We start from the raw sequence: 15,297 nt of genomic DNA, 5'->3' as shown, positions 1-15,297 counted from the left end.
TTATCTGCCACGGTACGCTTCGTGCGACTGAATCGTACGATTCCTTGAAATTCACAAACAGATGATAAATTTTTTTCAGGTGTGTGCAGGATAAGGACTGTATTGCATAATTGCTTTGCACATATATTATAGAAGGTATAGAAAGGGCAGCTCATGTTAAAAAGAAGGAAAATATCCACAATGTTTGTATTGTTAATTTTTATTGAATTTCTTGTATGTAATTGAGGGAAGCTTGGCTACAATTTAAATAATTTTGCTCGACTTGCATTTGTTTCCCATATTTTTTAAAATTTTGTTTTTAAATTTGCTTTTAAAATTTGTAACAATTGTCACAATTGATCTTGAATATGGTCAAATTGGTCATACTCGAACGAACCAACTGTGACGAAAAAGTTCGTATACCAATCAGCTTTGAAGAGTAATCTTCCACCGAGCGCTCAGGCACACGGTTCACATAGTGTACGGATTTTTCCTTTGGAGTTGGTCAGCTTAGTCATATACTTATCTCCGATTTATCAGAAGATATTATAATTTGCTCTCAAATTTTCACTAAATTTTAAATTTTCAATGCTGATTCCAAGATTCCTGGAATGCAAAAGTCCCAAGAATTCAAGAGCTCGGAAGCGCAAAAATTTAAAAGCAGAGGGCTTCCAGAGTTCAAGTGTCTCGGAGATTGATAATTTTAGCTTCCAAAAATAAACCAAGTGTCGAAGAGTTCAAGATTACGAGATTCACAGATTACGAGAAGAGTTAAGCGATTCATTCGCTCCCGGTTCGAATGAGCTGTTCCTTTCAGCAGAATGAGTAAAAGTTCTATTTTATATACTGTCAATTCTTAATTATTTTCAAAACGATTGAACAGAACTAAAGCTAGTTAGTTTATGAGAAGTCTCCCCACAGTAATACACTTTTCAGTATTACTAAGGATTCTTCTATTTCTCCTAAAATTTGCTACACCATAGTTTAGATATAGCGGTCGAACGTATACCCCAGACGCTTGTAGTTGAAAGAGTTCATGACGCGTGGCGGCCTTCTCATTGTGACGTGGCTAGATACAGCTGACAGCGAAGCTCGAATTGACGTCCTTTATTACGGTAGAGCGTAAATTTAAAAAAAAAAATGCTTGGAATCCAGTACCTTCATCCGCAGGAATCTTGCGGTTTTTAAAATAACCTACACCAAACCTCAGCAGCTCCTCGCCGGTTGGATTCGTCTCGGAAACCACGCCGTTTATCTCCACTTACGAGCTGGTACGTAAACATGACAATCCGTTCGACTACGACCATTGCTAACAGTCGCGTTTGCTTGCTTCAGGCTAAAAACAACAAAATTCCGCCTAACTGTCGTAAGATCGCCCGACAAGGAATGGATACATTGTTGTGAAAATATACCACTCTTGATCTGTTTGAGGATTAACTGATAGTCCACCATGGAGACCAACGCATAAGGCTCGTTGCATCTAATCAAAAAGTGTGCTAGTGCAAATACCGGTGATCATTATATGATAATAATATGGTGACAGCACCCCGCATTGAGAACATCAGCAGACAATCAGTTTCTTAAGCTCTGTTTGTCTTAACGATGATCACTGATGTCGGTTGCTGAGCATTGCGTATACCCAGTTGTTGTCGTTAAATTGACCCAAAAGGATCATAGATCGGAACCGAAATCTGCGTAGGTAGCAGTGCCGGTTGACGTCCCCGCTGAAGTCGAAGTGCTGGAAACCGCTGGTGAAGCAATACGCGATCTGCACTGCCACGAGTTTAGTCTTGGCCGAACACTTGTTGCTTTCCTTCTTGACGCAGTGGTTCTTCTAATGGCGCTTCTAATAGTAGCGCTGGAAAACCAGGTGACATTTCTTACTGTTATAGCTGATGTTGATGGTCACCTTCTTGTCCGTCTCGAAGGTCATTCAGATGCACTAGAATGAATGTTCAGATGCCCTAGATCGCTTTCCTTTGGGTATGGGCTGTTCTATAAGAACTCCTGCAGCAACTTGACGCGGTAGTCGGTGAACCGAGTTCAGTTAGCACACTTTCCATTTGAGCCAATGATCCCGTGATTCTGAGTCATCTGCTGGTGATCGACGCGGAGACGATAGAGGAGATTCTCGGTTGGACTGGGATTTCTTCTGTTGGAACCGGTTCGCCAAGGAGGGCAACTTTCATATGCTTGGAAGGGCGCATCGAAAGGTGGCTTGCGTTGTTGGAATACATTTGGAAATCAGATAGAATGGGGGACACCTTCGAAGAGGTTTCGGAATTAATTAATCTAGTTGCTCGACATGAGCTCTTTGCCAAAGATTTAGATGCGGGGCTTGGAAGAAAAATTGGCTGCGTTTGCTGGAAGTTAAGATGCCCTCCCATGTGGGGCCTGGAAGTAATTAGCGTAGTTATCCGGTAAATTCTTATTTGGCTGCTTCTGATTGGCTTGGTGCTTAGATTGGCTTGGTGCTTAGACAAGAACTCCACCAGGAAATTGAAAAAGCTCTGCTTCAATTATCCTGGGAGTCGACCTTCTTTTCACCGGTTCGTTCGTATTCTTCCACTATGAGCTTCGTAGAAGTTGTCCTTGGATCGTTGGTGTTCCTTGAAGCGAGTATTGCGGAATCAGCTATATTTTCATAACTTTATATAGGTCAACACTAGTTTTTTTTTGATAAAAGCACCCTACAAAAAATATTCTAAAAAATTGGTTATTTTTACATTTGTGACATATGCCCTAGTAACAACGAAGATTTTATAAAAGTTTTTTAGCGACTAATAAAACTTTGATTGCACTTGTAGCGCGTTATAACACTTTAATTGCTACTTGGGATGCTCTGAAGACGCTCATACTACAAAATATATGTAAATGAACAATTTATATTTTGAAAATTTAAACATCACGGCTCCGTTAAGCTAACTTCTTCTGCTGTGCCAAAAAATTGACACTTGAAAACTCGTCAAATAGTTTTCTTTTTTTTCTCAAAGAGTTGTTGAACATTAACGACGACAACATATTTGGCAAACATGTTGGTCAGTTCAGTGATGATAAACCATAACCTCAATGTTTGAGCTTACAGCCATTCTAATATCCAAAATCATTCTCGCAAATGTGCCATTTTTCAGTTCATTCGGTGGCATCCATTCGCCTACTATTTGCCGCGTCAAATTTGGCATAATTCAGGATTCTTTGGAACTTTGCATGTAACTTTTAGTACTTTTTTCCAAACCCAAAAATTTTTCAGGCAAAATAAAATTTTAAGCTGTTCGTTTAGAATAGTGCTAGGAAGGTAATTTTCTGACCAAAAAAGGCTAAAATAAAAAAAACTTTCGCCATCAGAAAGACAATATTTCAGTTCAAGATAATTTGACAATATTTCAGAAAATCTTCAGAATTCTAGGAACCCCTAGATACCTCAAGAACATCTAGCCGTATACTAAGAAAACCTACTAACTCAGATTTGTTGTACTACTAGGGTAACCACTAGGGTAACTTATGACAGGAAGCGTTGCAGATGATCACCTAAGGTATCTCATCACTGCGTTGTGTGCTACCGCGTATACATGCCCGCCCACAGAGTTGAAATTGACGGTGTGATCACCGATTTGAGTTTGTCGTGCGTAGATCTACTGAAACATGGGGTTGACTGCTGCAAGGTTCATTTACTCTATTGGGTGAAGATTTTTGAATGGAATCGTACTGGACGGGACAAATATCCCTTCAAGCTCTTATCTGGCAGCCTTTAGTGTTAAATTACGTTGGCCTCAACAAGGGCCAGCTGCCTGTTCGGCTGTTGGCACCGTTCATCGTGTGATATTTTTTTTTAAATTCGTGTTATTCAACTTTTTTTCATTGCGAGTGTCACTAAAACTGTCGAACGCTTAGTTTTTATCAGATTATAGGGAATATTCATTTGAATAGATTCCACCAAGGACACCCTGCGAATATATCCGATGGCTTGGCCTCTAGTGAATTAGGTTCACAATTTTGGCCTTCCTATCACCGCGCATTAGTGTCGTCGACAAAGGATAGTATCTTAATAATATTGGCATACTTCTAGAACATACTGTGTTGTTTTTACGATTGGAGCCAGTCCGCTACCAACTACCGAAGACAACGGCTGCGATTCCTGTTGTGAGGATTGTGCGTCAATCGAGCTGAATTGATATGAAAGAAGAACATTCATCATTTCGAATAACCCGCTGCAGATGATAGGGTGGTGCTCCGGCACCGACACGTTCGGCGTAGTAACCCTTTCTCAGCAAACGATGGATTCGACCGACAGGAAACTGGAGACTAGCACGAACCGATCATGGATTTTGGTTTTTTCGTTCATCTTTCCTTCTTTACCTCATCCATGCATAGCGAGCGTATGTGTGCTGTAGCAGACACGAGTGTAACACACTTATAATGCCAGCATATGACCCTCGGTTTTGTACTCGGTTCAGTTCACGTTCGAAGCCAAAGGGGCTGGCCATCGATAGAAAATAATTAAAAATTTATAAATTCTGAATTTTACTTTTGTACAGGATTTGGGTAATTCCGTGGTCTGCAGAAACCACACGAATCGATTTTAGGAACACCGGTAATTGCTTGTAGATTTGTTCTGAAGTTGTGCCATGATATGATGAAGATCCATGATCTTCGCCACATCCACAAATCGCTCGCTAGTTCAAGTATTTTTGCCTTTCTAAGATTCGAACGACTTTCAATTTTTACACCTATTATTTTTGTCATCTAAAACAATTAAAATGCTCAGCTCAAACTGTCACACAATATTTCAATCTTCGTAAATAAAGCTACAGCAATACACTCACCGCGAATTACCCTCTTCCGGCGTGCATCCGTTTCATCAGTGCATTGTGAATAAATCGATGTTGATTGAATGGTATCAAATTGATTTACGGTCGCGATTATTCATATTTTCCGCAGCCCGAAGCCCGAAGACGGTCGATCCAAAACCGTGGACGGAATAATGAAATAAAACTCCAGATAACCGTATAAAAGACATGACGATTACATCATTTACCTCATCCGCTCTGCCCCGATTCCAAGGATGATGAACCATAATAACGATGAAAAATGGTTCAATTGCTGTCCGTTTTCCACCATTCGAATATTCAATGCGATAGAAATCGCGTGAAACAGTAGTTACAGAACATAAGAATGTTCCGAACAGCGACAATCCTAGTCTATTGTTTTGAGGACTCCCTCGATAAACTTTAAATCTCAAAATCACCTTCCAACGCAAAGAACTAGAAGGAAAGCAAAAACAATTAAACTTGACCTTAATCTCATCTCGCTCCGCATACTTCGAATCGAACGTTACAGTAGAGAAAGGGACCAACTTTTACTACGGCCCCTTGAGGCATTCGGCGAACCGGTTCGGAGGATCTCTTCCCCATCAGACAGTTTATATAATCGCAACGCAATAACCGCAAGTAACGACGCAAATGATGATAAAATTACCTGTTGTTTCACTTTCATCTGGTTCCTCTTCTTGCGTCTTCCCACTGTTTTGTGCCAGCCAGCCGGCTGGGTTTTCAAAGCATCACGGGCCGGATGATGGTTTTATCGCTAATCAAAATCAAATCAATCACTTTCGTTCGGTCGACCAGCGGAGTAGGCTGTGGTGAGAGGCTTTTTAGGAAATTGATGAGAAGAAGTGAAGAAAAAACGCGAAAAGAGTATAGAAATGGCTTATTAGAGTTTTATGGACGACGAAGACGGGTAACTTGATGCAATTGAATGCTGGGAATTGCATGACGTAGGGTACTGTCAACTATATTACGTGTTGAATAGCAATACACCATACCTATCGGCATGAAGACGGGTTTAAAGTTGTCTTCGGGCACTAGCTGTTTAGCAATTTTTTTAATCTTGGATTTTTTTGAAAAAATATGGTTGGTTTCGTTAGAAACTCGCCTCTAAAGAAATTGTGATGAAATAAATCGGAAATAACGCCAAACCATAAAAAGCTTATATTACCCAGATGAAAGGTGTGCTAATCGTCAATAGTCACTGCACTTGTAAACTAGATCAACAAAAATGGCGTTTATAAACATTTTCATGATCGATTGGAATCAAGTTTTACACTAAAAGATACTACAATTTTTGAACGTGTAATTGATTCCATATAAGACAACCATTGCGACGAATTGTGAATCTTCTATATTTTTTTTGGCATTCAATCAAACGTTTGATTTCCGACGGAGATGGTATTTTCCAATATCACAGCTCCGACTTCTCTCCCCTTACCAAGTTGCCTTGTCAAACTGCTCTACTCGTCTACTAATAGTGCTCATCGTATCCATTAGACACACGATGCTAAAACTCGACACTGATCTTAAACTGAAACCGTCTCCGAGAGTGTACCCTTCAGGCCAATCATCATTTATCATCAAACTTTTAACTTAATTTATTGTATCGCGCCATTATTCTCAAATTCCCCCCGGGGGTAGGTTACCGGAAAGACGGCCTTTTTTCTGCCTATCACCAATTTCCGTCGGTCGGAGACGGCAGTTGAACTTGACCGAATAAAACCAAACGCAGTGCGCACGTACACCTCAGAGGCGTGGTTGACATTGAGGAGAACGACATTTGACAGCTGCAGGCAGTCTGTCGGACAGTAAAATAATCGAAGATTGTGTGCCACTGTAAATTTGAGCCCTCGAGCAATCCACTATTTTTTGCTGCGCGCACGATGGATGCATTGACGGTCAACTCAAATATTAATGACCCATCCGGACAGGTTCTGATCAGCATCCAACGATTCGCTTTTGGACTTGAGAGAACTATTAAAAATTATAGTTTCAATTTCGTCATAGTTGATGATCATTTGCTTCAAAGTAGGCTGTGAACGATTATCGAAAAAAAAAAAATTGGAAAGCTTGAAATTTGGCCTTTCAAGTGGCTAAATTTCAAGATGGCAAAGGTGGCCACATTTTTCATTTGTTGTTTTTTTTTCGAACGAACATTCGCGATCAACAAATTTGATGCTAAATAGGATTGATCGGCGGCCCCAGCTTGGTGCAGTATTACTAAAGAGATGAATTCGAATAAAAAAAGGCCGCTTTTTAAAACTTTGTAGAATAATTCCGTTTATCTCTTCAAAACTGGGTTTTATAATATTTTCAGAACTAACAACGGTTCAAATTGTTGTTCTATCGTCATCCTAAACGAAACCCGATGAGTGTAGATTCATTACAATTCGTTTTATCCTACTGATGTCACATCAGTATCATTCGTCAGAATTCAACCGAAAACCCGTACTTCCCTGCTATCAACTGTAGTATTGTTTTAATGATCTCTATATCATCTGCATTACCAGAACAGTTGGCTTCGTAATCTCGTGTTGTAGTGATACAGGAAAAGGTTGAGCGAGTTCTATTGTGAATAAGTGAAGGAAATATACACCAAACCTGTACATAAATTGTTTTCATAAATGTATAGAAAAGAATCATGTGGCAGGACGCCTCGGACTGGTACGTAGGGTGATTTACTTCAAGCCCAAAGGCAATCGATTAGTTGGGACCTGGCTGCACAGTACTCTGCACACAGCCAAACAGCATGCTCGATGTCGTGATGGCCATTCTCGCAAACTAAGCGAACCTTAACATCGTACAAATAAAGTCCCGATTAAGGAAACAGCATCACTTTCTCGAGGAACTTTCGGAATAAAGAGTAGCACTCAATCGACCGATACGAGTTGTGATCGGAGGTCGGTTACCCATAAGGAACTGGTTGAATAAATTCAAAAAGTGTCTTTTCACAAATTTTTTAATAAGTTGAATAATATTCCATCTGGCCTCGAAGCTTATTTTTTCCATGACAAGACAGCAAGTGAGTACTCCATCATTGAAGACGGTATCGTGAGGTGACGCAGCGCAATATGTTTTGGTTTTTTGTGTCGAGGCGGAATCTGGACAAACCTTGGCGGAATCGAATACACAATATCCAGTGTCCAGGAGGACTGCTCATCGATGTTTCTCTTATTGATCCGTCGACGAACCGGCGTCAGTAATCATGTTTTTTGGATTTCAACAGACTCTTCACTGACGTTTCTAATGTCGTGTACTCTCGATAGCCAGCGGCAAATCCGTCGTCCCCAGTAGGCTTTATACGCAGCGGCTTTGTCGCATTTACATCTGAACATTCTTTGTCCTACCACGGATTGGCCCCATCCTGTACCGTGGGAGTTGAAGTCTCCAAGAAACAACCGTGGCGAGGGAAGCAACTCAATCACTCTGGAGAGACTTCGGTATCCCATCATGGCCCTAGCAAGAATGTGAATAGAAACAATGCAAAGATCCCCGATTTGGATTATGGTTTGGCAAGCGATAACTTCAGTTTCTGGCGTCAAAGGAACATTGATTCGACTGAAGGAATAGCGCTTTTGATTCCCTAAAGTGCTCCTTCACACAAGTGTCTCGATCCAGGCGAATAATGTTAAAATCGTGGAAGAATATTAGAAGTAAGTCATGTATCACATTCACAAAAGAAGTGCTGCTACAAATCTTCGGATTTGTAGCAGTCCTTCTGGTTGGTATATGGCTTTTTGTAGCCCTATTTAGAACAACTTAGGGCATTTACAAGTAGGCTCGGGTGAGGACAGATTTGGTGTGTCTAAGCCGATTCGTTGAAGGTCCCCACAAAGATCGTTAAAGGCGTTATTATCAGTTGAGAGAGATCATATGGATTTTCGGAGATTACTGGAACAGTTTCTTTAAGCATTTCTGCCTAAGAGCGTCTGGAGTGATCTTTGATGGATCGCTTCGGTTTATTCGCGGCCACTTCTCAGTGGATTTCCTGTAAGAATTGTCCACATAACGTTCCCCACCTTTGCTGCACCGCTACAGTAGGATTGTAACTTAGCTGCTTACAATTGGAACAATTCACAGTACAAATAGACGAACACTTAGATAAGTTCTTTCTTCATCCTACGTAGCTTTGAAGTGCTGAAGTTATGCGAAACAAATCTGAAGGATAGTATTTGCCATAATCGATTGGCATTGAGTGCAATTGCTTGCCCTCAAAAATCTTAACTGATCGAAGATCAGAGTTTTTAAAGCCGTCAACTCCGTCCTTCATCAGATCATCGACATTTTCGCCTGCATCACTAACAACGCCATCGATCTCCGCATTTCGAGAATGGATGTAGACACGACATTATTCGGTGAAGAAACTACTGCTAGCGATATCGTTGTTCTGTTTCCAATCAGGCACAAGTATATCTGACTGGACTGTTTTTAATATCTGTCACGGACGAGTAATGTCACCTTCCGCTGGGATCCGTTTTGGTAGACCACGACACGGTAGAGACCAGCGAGACAGTGGTAGGAAGGGTTATTTCAATATTCCTTTTTTTGTGCATCATACCGAAAAGAAAACATGGGAGCGTTGCAAAGACATTGTGAAAAATAATAACCAATTCAAACTTTTTAATAGCAGGAGTAGTAACAGGTTTTCAAATTTGACAGTTATAATATGGAGCTGTAAAATAGCATTAGTAATGCTGAAATAGGCTACCAATGCACTGTAATAGCACAATATTTCGTCGTTTCCTGGCATATCAGTATTAAATCAGTATATAGGGGTCATTGGTTCTTAAAGACCACCCTATATACAGATACAAAGCACATACAGGACTATGTCTAATGCTTATTTGGGCAGTGAACCAAAATCCATTGAAAAATAATGGTTGCGAATAAAAAAAACGATTTTTTATGTTTACACGTGCAATTTGCTCGGACGTTACGATTATAATTAACTATCAATTCTGGTTGGTGGATTTGTTAAGGATGATATTGTTCGATTTCGGTTGCAAGAGTTTCGCTGCTCTTGTCTGAAGCAGTGCAGTGAGCTATCTTCTGACGAAATCAAAACGTAGCAATCTGGTTGTCATCGGTCAATATTGTTTCCTGAGCGTAAAGAATGTCTTTGCATAGAGTAATGAACGATGGGATTGGACGAGTTAATAAAAAGAATACTTTGTATCAATCGATTCTAATTCTAAAGGGTGCTACCCGCTTGTGAATTTCTATCCTACAAGTGAACACTTCAATAGAATCAGTAAAAAACAGGGCTTTTCACCACCGTGAGACAATATTCTCACGACCTTACGCAACGAGGGAACTAAATCAGCAAAAACAAGTTCCGCTCATTGAAACCACTCTCGATAGTTAAATAATCGAAGTGCACCTCCAGATTCCGCCTTACGTCACAAACAAAGCAAACAAGCATAAATTTCCTCCCATTTGGCAGGTTCAAAACAATAAACATACCCACTTCAGCTGGTGCGCTGGTTTCTGCTGGTGAAAATCCCATGCTCGAGAGAATAGAAGAACGAAACGAAAAATAAGTCCACGTCTTTGTCTGAGCGCATATGCGAGTATATGGATGTGGGAAAGATTGCCATTCATTGATCCAGAGGTAGGTGCAGACAGACAGACAAACAGACAGAGACAGAGAGCCACCGAACTCCGGCATGGAGCTGCTGTGTTGGCCCGAAAGCCAGCGTAAAATTCTCCACTTATTATGATGAATATAGCTTTGCCCTCAATCCCTCTCCAGAGCACCCAGCACAGTACAGCATCAAGCAGCGACCCCGCCGTTCACTTGATTCACGGGGGAGACTGACATAACCGTATGCAATTTTTGCTCCGTACCTATAAGCCAAGAGGTTTGCTCTACTCGCGGCACCGACTGGTTTGCCTCAGCAAATATTTCTTCCTCCCGCTGCAAGTCTGCTTGCTGTGTGGGGAAGGCGGAGGGGGGACGAAACACGTCATGATCTGGACTCGTCCCTCACCCGTTCCACCGGCGCCGCCCCGCCACGGATTTTTCTGTAGGTCGTGTAAGCTATTACACTTAAAGATACATTTTTCTCCGTTCCATTATTATTATCCACCAGGTACGGGTAGCTAGCTAGCTAGGGCAGCGTGTAATCGACCGATTATAACATCGCACATACCGCCGGTCCGTTTCATGGCGTTCGATGCGCAGACACTTTCGTTTTCCTTCGGTTCGGTACTACCCTGTCAGCTGGTCATCCACGCGAGACTGATATTCTCCAAATTGTGTAAATCTTCTAGGTCTCAAAGTCAGCAGCAGCAGTCTTTGTTCTGAACCGTTTCGATTTGACGCCCCCGACAGGCAACGCTGTAGAACAGTTCGAGTCGAAATTAAACTTACGTGTGTCTTCTCTCTCTCGGCAGCACCCTCCGGAGGTGGTAGATTGCAACTTGCAGTCACCATCTGGGAAACAACTTCAACACTCGTCTCTTGTCTCGTGTTCGCGGTCGCCTCTCGGCTGGATAGCGCACTAGCTGGCTGCTATTTGTACACCATTTGCCAGCGGGGCGAGATCGGTTGCTGCTAAATTATAGACTAGAGCTTTCCTGTGTACAACAAACGAGATGACATTGACGGGAGCAATAGCGGCAGCAGCAGCAGCAACATAAGCAGTACGCTCTGTCTGTCGTCCCAGGATGTTGGCTTCGCACAAAATTGGAACAAATTGCTAACAGTGCTCGTTTCGTTTTCTGTTCAGTTCGGAACATTCATACTTACCGGACTAACAGCTGTGCCAGAAGATTGTGACAACAGTTCGTTGTCGATCGGATGTTGCAAGGCTTGCCTGGATGGCGAAATGTGTTTTTTCTTTCAAATTATATTTCTTTTTTTTCGTGATACTAAACTGACACTCACTTATTCACTGTCAAATATTGATTTGATCGAATTTGTATGTAACTTCACTATAACACTCACTCACTAGTTTACATGTTCATTAATAGTTCACATTAAGCGAAGATTTTGATGTCCGTGATAGTAAAAAAACGTGCAGAGAGATGCTTGAGTCTTCTTCTGTGTACCTGTCGAAACATCGTTGTATTACTCGACTTGTACTGCAATCACCTCTTTCAATGGCACTAAAATGAAGGCAAACTGAATAATTTATGAAAATAAAAAATAATCGTCCCGGTGATAATGAGTTTTTTGCTTACCGTCATCCTCTCGCCCTGCGGCAAGTAATACGATCGAGACATCCGGATGGTGGACCCTAGCATATTTAGTGGGCCATACTAGCGCATTGGGAGATTTGCTTGTTCATGCTGATCGATTAGTTTCACTAACTATTCCAGTTCTCCGGAAATCGCAATATATTCTCATCCGCTTAGTCGTCTTGCTGGAAATCTAGGAAATGGAAAAAAAAATGATTAATACTAGAAAATGCAAATTTGAATGTCAAAAGATTCTCGTTAACCATTATAATCAAAACCAAAGAATCTATATTTCTCTTTAGAGGAGACAATTTAGGTAAAAACTATTTTTTCCACTAAGGAGAAATTTGTTTTAAACCAATCTGTGCGTAAATGGCACATAACCTACAACTAAATTAGTTATTGAAGAGACGTTTCGAGTTCCTCTCATCAGAATGTGACACTAACTTAGTGATAGGACTAAGCTAGCGCCGGATTGATGCTAGCTCCAAAAAATGCGTTTTCATTTTTTGGATCTAGCGTCAATCCGGCGCTAGCTTAGTTCTGTCACTAAGTTAGTGTCGGATTCTGATGAGAGGAACTCGAAACGCCTCTTCAATAATTTATTTAAAAAAACACTCCTTGTCAGGTAAATCCTCTGTCCACAGGAATCTCAATCAAGCCCAGTTAAACAACTATTTCGAAACAACTCGATTCTGAAGTATCACTCGAAGACTCGAAACACGCATCTTAAATCAACAATCACCCCCATCTTTCTCTCGAACCTTGACCGTTAACCAAATCCCCTCCCTCCCCGATTCTCCCATCAGCTATTGATGAGACCTCTTGAACACTGATTAATCTAAAACAATCACACACAGCCACCAAAGTTGATGAGAATCATCCAAACTTGAAATCGAACCGCGTAGAAATACCTTCCCTTAACCTGTTCGTCACCCCCTCCTGGTCACCTGCTTAGCCGCCACTCTCTAACCTAGTACACGGCTAATTATCGTAACCTATAGCATGCGGTGCGGCGAAGTCAGGTCCCATGCTGCGCGTTGGGAATCTTCTTCGATTGAAACCATCGGTAAAGTCACACAGCCACAAAATGTAAACAAATTCTCACGGTTCTTCCACACGACGACGCTGACGATGATGATGATGACGCGACGGTGGTGCACAACCAAACTCACAGTTCGACATGTCTTCCCCCCTAAGTGGTTCCCCCGGTACCTTCATCAACATGACTTTATATATAGGTACATGTGAGTATGTGCTGTGTAGTGCATTTTCATTTTCATCTAGTAATCCATGAGGGTGGTAAAGACGGAGCGACAGACAGACAGAGAGAGAGAGCGGATAATTTATAATATGATGAATCTTGCCTACTTGGATGGGAGCTTCTGGCTGTCGGTGAAGTGCCTGTGAAGCGCACTGTGCTCTCGGATTCTTCTGCGCACAGTAAAACTTGAGAAGATGCAATTCGAGTAGGATCCTCCTCAACGGCGTAATTTAAATGCAAAGTGGCATTACTTTGTAGCAAGCAAGCGTATGGCAGTCATTCTCGGTGACCCGAGACGAGGACCTCTTTCGACTCGCCAATCGATGGAAAATTGCTTGTTGACATGCGGAAGTACTGACGCAGCATTTTCGACTGTCTGCAAACTGTAGCTAACTGCGTTGATCCGTGCAGTTTGCTTTCCGGGTACGTCATACAAAGGGATCAATTCGACCGAAGCTGGTTAAAATCTCTTTGAGATCATGAATGACGTTTTCGTAAGTTCTTTTAGTAGGACATGCTTTTAAAAATGAATATGAATTAAAATATTAAAAACACAACTTATGTTTACTCTAAACGAATTCTAACCTACGGATAATCGTAGGTTAGAAATTGTTTAGTGTGTTCACAAGTAGATGTGTCTAATTTCAGTTTATTGCAAGGAATTCCTCCATTAACCTAAATGGTTCATATCGGTTTGGCTTTTGAAATAGAAATCTGAAAAATGTCTCACGCCCATGCTGTCGTCGCTGCTGCTGTTTTCGACCTCACGGACAGATGTTTTTGAATTGCATTTCCGGCTGACGAGTTACGATCGCGTATCAGTCTGCTTTGTCTTTTCATTGATATGTAGTATTGGCTGTTAGTTTGGAGATACTTGGTGCAGTCCTTTTTGATGCATGCACAACCGATTATCGGCAGGGTGGATAATGAATTTCTCTTAGCAGTGTTAGCACAGAGTTTTCCATGGATTACCGTTTGAACCGGAAAACCAACTTTAAAATGAACCATTTTTTACTATTCAACGACATTTAATTAGCTAGAGATTACGGGGTAGGAAAAATTATGAAAATTTAGAGCCATAGCACTCAAGTGAAAGCAAGGATGTGAAGTATACAGATCGGAAAACTAGAAGTGGCAGGGTCATTAGAAACAGGCTTAAAATCCTACAAGCTAGTCTTTTGTCTTCTGTTGGTAGGAGTCGAGATTCCCTGATTCTTAGCTGGTTTACATTGCCATTTTTTTTGAGTATTCGAATTGAGTTCGATCTAATTGTCGAGACGTCTTGGAATATTTTTTCCAACAATTTTCTGATGCGAGATAGCATTGCAATCGGTCGATATGAGTTATGATCGGAGGCATGTGATAACTCCCACATGTCTCCAGTCATGCGGAACAATATTCTGCTCAAAAAAGTTATTGAATAAATTCAATAGAAGTGAAACGAACATTCCGTGTCGTTCTCAGCCAATTCTGTCTGCCTCTGCACACCAAAACTCACTTATCGGGTAGCACCTCCACTTGTTGAATGTTCTCGCAGCCAAAACTTCTTGCTTATGTGTACAAATACATACGCCAAGCGCCGATCCGACGCACAACATATTCTTCCGGCCTGTTTATGGCCTACACAGCCTTGGTTGTTATAACTTACTAGCAAACACAACTTTTCAAGGTGAGACAAAAAATTGAATGAGATTTAAGGCGTTTATTCTAATGCACTTGTCACACTTAACAGCACTCCTACTGTCCTAAATCTGTCGTTAACCTATTTGAATGACTCAGTACTGAAGAAATATTCCAAGTACTGTAAGACAAGACTATTACGCGTGCAACTAGTTTCAATGTTTTGAGGAATTTTCATGATGACGAAAATTACAAGAAACCACCCAACTAAGCGCCAGAACGTACTAAAATGTCCTATTAAGTGCCAAAACCCATGTAATACGTAAATTGACACAAAAATTTGGTATTTAAAGCTCAACTGTCCACTGTATGTTGAAGAAACGTATCCGAATACCAAAACATACAGCGAAACTGCTCGAAAAAGTA

The 15,297-nt window shown here is 41.2% G+C and overlaps 1 protein-coding gene across 6 annotated transcripts in view; it reads left to right on the top strand.

Moving 5' to 3' along the window:
- Positions 1-15,297, top strand: part of LOC131689040 (uncharacterized) — a 47,697-nt gene that overhangs the window by 5,768 nt on the left and 26,632 nt on the right. The window lies entirely within an intron of this gene.

The sequence above is a fragment of the Topomyia yanbarensis genome, chromosome 1 (genome assembly GCF_030247195.1).
Source record: "Topomyia yanbarensis strain Yona2022 chromosome 1, ASM3024719v1, whole genome shotgun sequence".
In the NCBI taxonomy this organism is placed as follows: Eukaryota; Metazoa; Arthropoda; class Insecta; order Diptera; family Culicidae; genus Topomyia; species Topomyia yanbarensis.
The sequence above is the reverse complement of the archived record's forward strand: the minus strand, read 5'-3'. Positions and strand labels throughout refer to the sequence as shown.